Raw genomic sequence first — 8,435 nt, 5'->3', positions numbered from 1 at the left:
CCCCAGATTCATCCTTTCTTTAGAGTAATTTGAAACTATGCCCAAAGGGCTATACAATCCTTTGACTTAATGAAAAGGAGTTGAGGGGATGCCCATCAGTTGGGGAATGGCTGAACAAACTGTGGCATGTAATTATGATAGGAATGCTATTTTATTTTTAAAAAATGATGAGCAGGATACTCTCAGTAAATCTAGAAAGACTTACAAAAGAGGATGTAGAGGGAAATGTACTGAATACAAAGTAACAGTCATATAGTAGGATGATCAACTGTGAATGACACAGCTCAAGGCTGTTCAATCAGGTTATTTTAGGGACATATTAAAATAAAATAATTATTTGAGGGTCGCACACAGAATTTAAAAAATACAGTACACTGATAAAATAGTTCATTTGCAGTCTTATCTTAGGCTTAGGAAATGTTATGAAAAGTCATGATACTTTTATTTTCTTAAAAAGTCAGGGAGCACATATCATCAACATCATAGGCAAAGGCACAAAGCACGAAAGCAAAAACAAATCAACAAAGTCACAATGCAACAGTATAAAGGTAGGTGCATAGTGACTAGTCTGCATCATACAGAGGGCCCACATCCCACAGATCAATTGAAAATTCCATGACTTATGTTCTGTCCTTAAAAACACCAAACAAAATTAACAGCAATGAGAGTATTTATTTATTAATGATGGAATTAAAAAATCTAATACAAAATCCATGCAAATTACTATTTTATTTTTTCCCTCATGAAGATGAAAACCCATGGAAGGTCACATAAAATCCTACTCTGGACTGCATTTTGGGCAGCCCTGACTTAGCTTTCTCAGCAGTTCTTTGACCCAAGACAACTCTGAAGGACTTATGATACAGAAAGATATCCATCCCCAGAGAGAGCTAATGGTATGATACGTGTTTTTTTTTTATTTTTGTTTCTTGAGGTTTTTTTTGGGGGGGGGATATAGTTTTCTTTCACAGCATGACTGCTATGGAAATATTTTGCATGACTACATATTTTTAACCTATATCAAATAATTTGCTTTCTCGATAAGGATGGGGTAAGGTAGAGAGAAGGGAGAGAATTCAAACTCAAAGTTTTAAAATGAATGTTAAAACTTGCCTTTATATGTAACTGGGGAGAAATAAAATATTTTTTAAAAGGCACTTAGTACAGGTTCTGAAACACAGTAGACACTATATAAATATTTATCCCCCCCCTCCATGGTAAAAGAGGAAATGAATTTAATTTTTATACTCTTTCTAGCTCTTTTTAAATGAGTCTGCTCTCTCACATTCCTGAGAAGTTAGCTTTATTAATAAAAAAAACTTGTTCAGAATTTCATTCATTCATTCATTCATACATACATTCTTGCATGAATGTATTTAATGGACATTTAATTAAATGACTTCAGTGTGGCAAGCACTGTGCTATGTGCATGTGAGATAACAGTGAAAATGAAACAATCTCTGCACCACAGTAAGTTTACATCCTGCTTAAATATAATTTCTGTTCTGTTTTTGTTTTTGCAAAGCAATAGGGTTAAGTGACTTGCCCAAGGTCACACAGTTAGGTAATTATTAAGTGTCTGAAGCCTCAGGTTCTCCTGACTCCAAGACTGGTGATCTCTACATTGTGCCACCTAGCTGCCCCTCATTCTGCTTCAATATAAACCATAGCCGATGCTAAAAGTCTCTGAAACATGATACAAGAGAACAAACCATATAAGAGTTGGAAATAACATCAAATATTTTTCTAGGTCAATCTGCAACTAATGAGCAATAGCTTCAACAATATCTTTGCACCCTGACTGCACTTGTAAACTTCTACTGATTAGCAAACCACTGCTGCTTGAGATTTCCTGTTCCATTTTTGACAATTCTTCTTATTAGGAAGTTTTCCTTTATATAGATACCATTTGCCTTTTATTACCAGTCATACTTGTTATGGTCCCCTCTGAGTAGACATAGTCCAATTTGAAGTCACCATATCTGGAAATCAGGGTTTTACACTCTAGCTACCTTGCCATGTAACATGAGTATGAGTGACCCATGAACAGAGAATTAATTGTAAAACAGGGTTAGGAAACCTTTTTTCTGCCAATGGTCATTTGTATATTTATAACATCATTCATGGATCATATAAAATTATTAACTTAAAAATCCTAATTCTCAAAACTCCTAGATTTGTTGAATTTTGAGTCCTATCTGTGGTTGCCTTGGTGTAGCAAATGATTTCTAGGGCCTTATATGACTCACAGATGCCGTTGTATAACACAGTGAAATGTAAAATGTCTACCATCAAATACTTTATGTTATAATGGATTAAAATCTCAAACCGTGGGGAAATAGTTATTCCTGCTACTTATTTTAAGTCTTTTTGTATGTATGTTTGTGAGAGCTGGATATAAATGGCTGTCCCAGACCTTCATATTCTGCCTTTCTATTAACTGCCAGCCTACCTTTTTGGGAAACCTTACACCTGAACTAATTAAACTTGTAGTATTTTTTCTTCTGGAATATTTGGGTGGAGGTGTAAGAAGATAAAAAGTGTAATAAAATGAGTTAGACTCTTCTGTATATGGCTAGGCTCCCCCAGACTGAACCTGGTCTATTCACATGCCTTAGTCCAAAGCTAAGGGATTCCTTCTGGTAGGAGAGAGGGCACAATGTCCAAATCCCCAGGGAGTGCCAGCAGTTCTATTAGTTAAAGAGTATGATTTTCTTGAGGTCAAAGATTGTTTTCATTCTGATATTTGCATCCCTAGTGTTTGACACAGGTAAACTTTTAATAAGTGCTTTTTAATACAATTATTCATTTCATGTGGAAAAGATGAAAACGAAAAGCATTTCTGACCAAGGGAATCGCTTATACAAAGGTCTGGGGAATGACAGATGTTATGTTGTACTCAGAGAACAAAAAAGAGATCATTTTGGCTAGAACACAGGGTGCATGAGGAAGATTAATAGAAAGTTCGTAGAAAAAGATAATTTGGCAGCAGATTTTTAAGGGTTTTAATCACCAATCTGAAAAAATATCCTAGTGTGATAGTTTGTTGCTGATTTTTGTCTTTCATTCTTGAAGAAGACCATGACAACAGGAGGATGAAGCCATAATAAACTAGTGAATTGGATATGAGTGTGGGGGTTGCTGTGCTAAGTCATCAGGTCTTACTTTTTCCTCTTTTGGTCAGATATGAATCAGGGTGCCTGGAGATGACCCTGGGTATAAGACAATCAGGGTTAAATGACTTACCCAAGGTCACATAGCTGGAAAGTGTCAATTATCTAAGGCAAGATTTGAACTCAGGAGGTCCTCCTAACTCCAAGGCTAGTGCCCTATCCATTGACCCACCTAACTACTCCAGGTTTGCTGCTCAAGTTACCAGAATAAGAGAATGACTTGGTAAGATCTATGATTTAGAAAGAAGTTTGAGAGGTCAATTTTGGAAATATTTTTAGTAGCTTTGTATGTGTTAGATTAGAGAGGAGAGTTCTGAAAGATAGAGACCAATTAGGAGACTACACATCACTAAATGACTGAAACTCCGTTTCCCCATCTATAAATTAAAGTATTGAAGCATCTGATTTCTTGGATCATTTTTAGATTTAATTTTCTGTAATTCACTGATGGAACCCTCACATAGTTTGAGGCTAATAAGCACCAGGATTTCAATGAAAACACTCAGTTTCTACTTTTACCTATCTGAGGGTCCTGAGGCAACTGTTCTAAGGTCCTTGGGACTCAATTTCCTTATCTGAAAAATGGGAAAGTTAGAGTAGGCAAATTCAGATAAATTCCAGCTCTAGGCAGACCTCTAAGTCTATAAGCACATAGGAAATAGGGAAGAGTGTATGTATGCATTTTGGTGAAAATCTATCCCGTGGTTAACTGATTTGGAAAAAATGCCTAGGAAAATTCATCTAGAACCTACCTTCTTAGGAATAGCCACACATATGATAATGCACAAACATATGACCTCTACTTATGTCCAAGAAGGCATGAAAAGAGATGAAACCTGGCCAAACAGTTGACCCAATCACTTGGAAATGCACAGGCATGATTGCTCTGTCCATTCCTGGTAGTGACTTTTTGTACGACCTTGAGCAAGTGACATCAACTTTTTCTACTTTTACTTAGGCATCTTTAAATTGGGATCCTGTTTCTTCCGGCACTTACTGCACTGTGTTGAAGGAGTGGGTGAACTATTATCTTTAAAACTGCCAGATTCCAGAGTGACAGGTGTTGTAGTCACCTTTCAGTTCTGTGGCATGACTGGTAAATGCAGTGTTCTGGTTAACCAAATATTCAGGTTAACAATAGAGGCATTAATAGGTATTGTCAGTTGATAAAATGCTGGATAAACCAGATCTTACTGTATAGGAATACTTATTATAGTACTAGTATTACAATCAAAGGTAAAGAATGGCAAAGCACACTTATTTTATATCCAAACCACCAGTGACCTTCTGATCGCCAAATCCAATGAATTTTATTCATGCTTTGTCCTCCTTGTCCTCCCTCGTGTATTTGACAATATTGATAATTTTGTTAACTCTCTCTGGGCAGTGTTTTACAAAGAGAGCTAGACTCGTTTAAAATTCTGACTCTGAGGATTACTGCCTATGTGGGGAAAGTCACTTAATCTCTTTCAGTCAGTTTCTTAATCTGTAAAATGAGGGAATCAGACCACATGAAGTCCAAGGTTCCTTTCAATTCTACAGCTGTGCTTCTATAATGCTTGGATCTGATTGTAATACTTTTCCCCTGAAAGTTCATTTTGTACTTTGCTTGATTTTGTTCTTTCTCTTAACCAACTTCAATCTTATTTCCTTTTTTCCATGTGCCTCCTATTCTTATTCTATCTTTCACCATCTTTTCTCTCTAGCCTTTTTCTCTTAGTTAATTCATCCATTCCAATCATTTCAATTGTAATCTGTCTACTAATGACTCCACTATAAAACTATTACTTCCACATAAAGGAGATTACAGACACAGTGCCCCCATGAACTGGAAATTTCAAGTAAAATTTTTTGGCCTTCCTTTTGTACCAGAGAAGAAATCTGATTTTTCTTTTGCATTTGCTTTTATATGTGTTTATAGTACCTTAGTATAAAATTTGGGCTAAACATATGGTCATAGGCAATATATAGGTCAATATTATGTAAAAATACTTTTCTATGCCATCTACTCATCTTTGTGAGTTGTCTGCAACATTCACAAAACTCCGCCCCCCCCCCATTCTCATTAAATGTCTTATGTAGATCCATGATATATGGAGACTCAAGAGGGAACGTTGTGATTTGGAAGGTATAACTGCATATTTATTTAGTTCCCATCTCTTCATTAGAAAAAGTCAGATGTTACCAACTGCCTACTGGACATCTCCCCCTAGATGGCTTGATGGTTCCTCAAGTTCAACATAGCTATAACTGAGCTCATCATTTTTGCCTCTTTTATATATATTTTCTCTAAAAGTTGATTAATTCTGTCTCCAAATGTGAAATAATTCTCTTACTTGCTGCACCACAACTCTCCTAGTCACCGAAGCTTGAAAAATTAAAGCTCTCTTTATCGCTTTCCTTTCTCTCACTTCTTAGATATCCCATGTTCAATCCATTATACCTCTCATAATTACAAAGTTGGAAAGAAATTTCATAAGCCTTTTCAAAAGTGAACAAAAATCCACTCTGTCACCTCCCTTCCAAGTTTACAAAATGATGCTCAAATTTAAATTGGAGTAGATAGTCTCTACTCATAGAGGTATGGTTTTATCATCCTATGAAATCAAATAAAACTCCCAGTTATTTTTTTTTCTAATGAGCTGCTGTGTAGTTATATTTCCTTTAGTTTTTACCTGTGAGGATAGGTTTTTCATGTGACTAGATTCTTCCCATTTTTCTAGTCTATATGTCAAAATATTTTTGGATACTGATTGTGTCATCCTATACGTTAGGGATCCCTGTCAGTTTTATGTCACAAATTGAATAAGCAAATCATTTATAACTTTATCCAATCCACTAATAAAAATCCACAATATCTTTCAAATCCAATATGGAGACACCTGATAATTCAGGACTTCTATTTTTTCCCCTCATCTACATTATTTAATAGCCCACTAAGTGGTCATTCTTACTCTGTCTTCTCTAGACCACTCTTCATATGCCTGCCAAAGTGATCTTTTTAATGCACATGTTTTATATGAAATTTTGTGGTTCAGGACATAGAGAGTCACCTTCTATCATTTACAATCTATGGGACATCAAGGAAGCTATTTAACTTTCTGGGCTTCGTTTACCTTAAAAGTGAATGAAGGGGCTGCAATGCATAGCCTCTCTTAATCTGTAATTCTATGACAATGGAAGAACAACCATTAGTGAAGTTTAGCTGGAATCTAAAGTGTATAAAGTAGAATAGAAGAAAATCATTCTGGAAACGCATGATTAGGATTCAACTGGAACTTTTTGAGCTGCATAGTAATATTATTTTCATTTTTAATGAAATTATTTCATTGATGTACACAATTCCCTGTAAGGAAATTACCAATGAGAATGAAAATAATAGCTAGAATTTTAAGATTTGTAAAACATATTATATATATATATATATATATATATATATATATATATATATTAAATTGCATTTGCTCCTCACAAAAACCCTAGGAGATAGATACCCCCTTTTTACATATTGGGAAACTGAGCTAGACTTGGCCATGGTCAGGGTCTAGTCAGTGTCCTAGCCAGTATTTTAACCACCTAGTTCAATAGCTAAGGAAGTCCAGGGCTCCATAGTGCCCCCAGCTGTCTCTGAACACTCTACAATTTGTAGTCTTAGATACTTCCTTGGAGTACTTTGCAATTATGTGATTTATCCAGGATCAAATAACAAGTTTGTATCAGAAGCTTCAATCCTGTGTCTTTTACCTACAGATATAGGACTCCTGCTCCTGTCACACATTGACTGCTATTTATATTCTTTTTTTATCAAGCTATTTGTGTGCAATTATTCTTCCCTTCCTTGCTGAAATTATTTTCTTAATTTCCACCTCTGATGGCCCTACTTCTCTGATCCTCAGTCATATATTGAGGATATATCTTTCTTTAGATTTTCAAAATTGTTTTTGCCAGAAATCTCCTTAGTACTTACTCCAACCTACCTTATTTCTTATTTATTTGCATGTAATATTTTCCCAACAGTGTAGAATTTCATTTGGTCCCAAAGTGTTTCCTCTTCACATTTCCAACCACTAGTATGATATTGAGATCATACAGTAGAGGGGTGGCTAGGTGGAGCAGTGGATAGAACACCAGCCTTGGAGTCAGGAGTACCTGGGTTCAAATCCGGCTTCAGACACTTAATAATTACCTAGCTGTGTGGCCTTGGGTAAGCCACTTAACCCCATTTGCCTTGTAAAAAACCTAAAAAAAATCATACAGTAGCTATTTAATAAGCATTTGGTGGATAGAATTCAAGTGCATTTGGAAAACTAGCCATGCTCCCCTTAGGTATTTACCTGACCACTTTTTAACTGAATTCAAAGTCTATCTATAAGCCTAGTATTTCAACACTGAAGTCCCTTTTGGTTCTGAGTTTCTGGATTTCTATCTGAAGTGTATCTTTATTTCAATATGTTCTTTTGTTTTTTAGGTTTTTGCAAGGCAAACCGGGTTAAGTGGCTTGCCCAAGGTCACACAGCTAGGCAATTATTAAGTGTCTGCGACTGGATTTGAACCCAGGTACTCCTGACTCCAGGGCTGGTGCTTTATCCACTACGCCACCTAGCCACCCCTCATTTCAACATGTTCTTACAATTTGTCTGATAATGACAGGAGGACAAGTGCCATGACACAATGGGGAGAGGGAGATGGGAAAAGACAAACTGACAGAGAGAGAGAGACAGAGACAGAGACAGATAAACACACAGAGACAGAGAGCAAGGCAAAGAAAGTTAGTGGTAAAGTCAGGACAATGAGGATTCCAGATCCCTCTGTGAAATATACTATCTATATCATATACTATTGCTGTGTCATACACTGAAGTATATGTGACTGCCAAGTACTGTAACCCTGAGGAAACTATTTAATTTCTCATATAGAGTTCCCTGCAACTCTCTTAAGATTATAAAACGCAGAGAATATGATGGTCCACACTGATAGGGAGAGGGATGAAGGCAACAATAAGATATTGTTTAAAAAAAATCTACCTCATCAGCCAGTCCATTTCAACTAGGAGTTCTTTACCTGGGGAAACAACATTTTTTTTAATTTGATAAGTATTTTAATTGAATTGATTTTCTTCTTAATTACATGTATTTTATTTGATTAATTTAAAAATGTTATTCTTAGGACAAAATAGGTTTCAATGGAATGCCAAGGGGATCCAGATAGCCCAAAGAAGTAAGCTTCCTCAAGCACCCAAATTCTGTTCCAGCTTTTGTTTAT

This window comes from Macrotis lagotis, chromosome 2 (genome assembly GCF_037893015.1).
Source record: "Macrotis lagotis isolate mMagLag1 chromosome 2, bilby.v1.9.chrom.fasta, whole genome shotgun sequence".
NCBI lineage: Eukaryota > Metazoa > Chordata > Mammalia > Peramelemorphia > Peramelidae > Macrotis > Macrotis lagotis.
The sequence above is the reverse complement of the archived record's forward strand: the minus strand, read 5'-3'. Positions refer to the sequence as shown.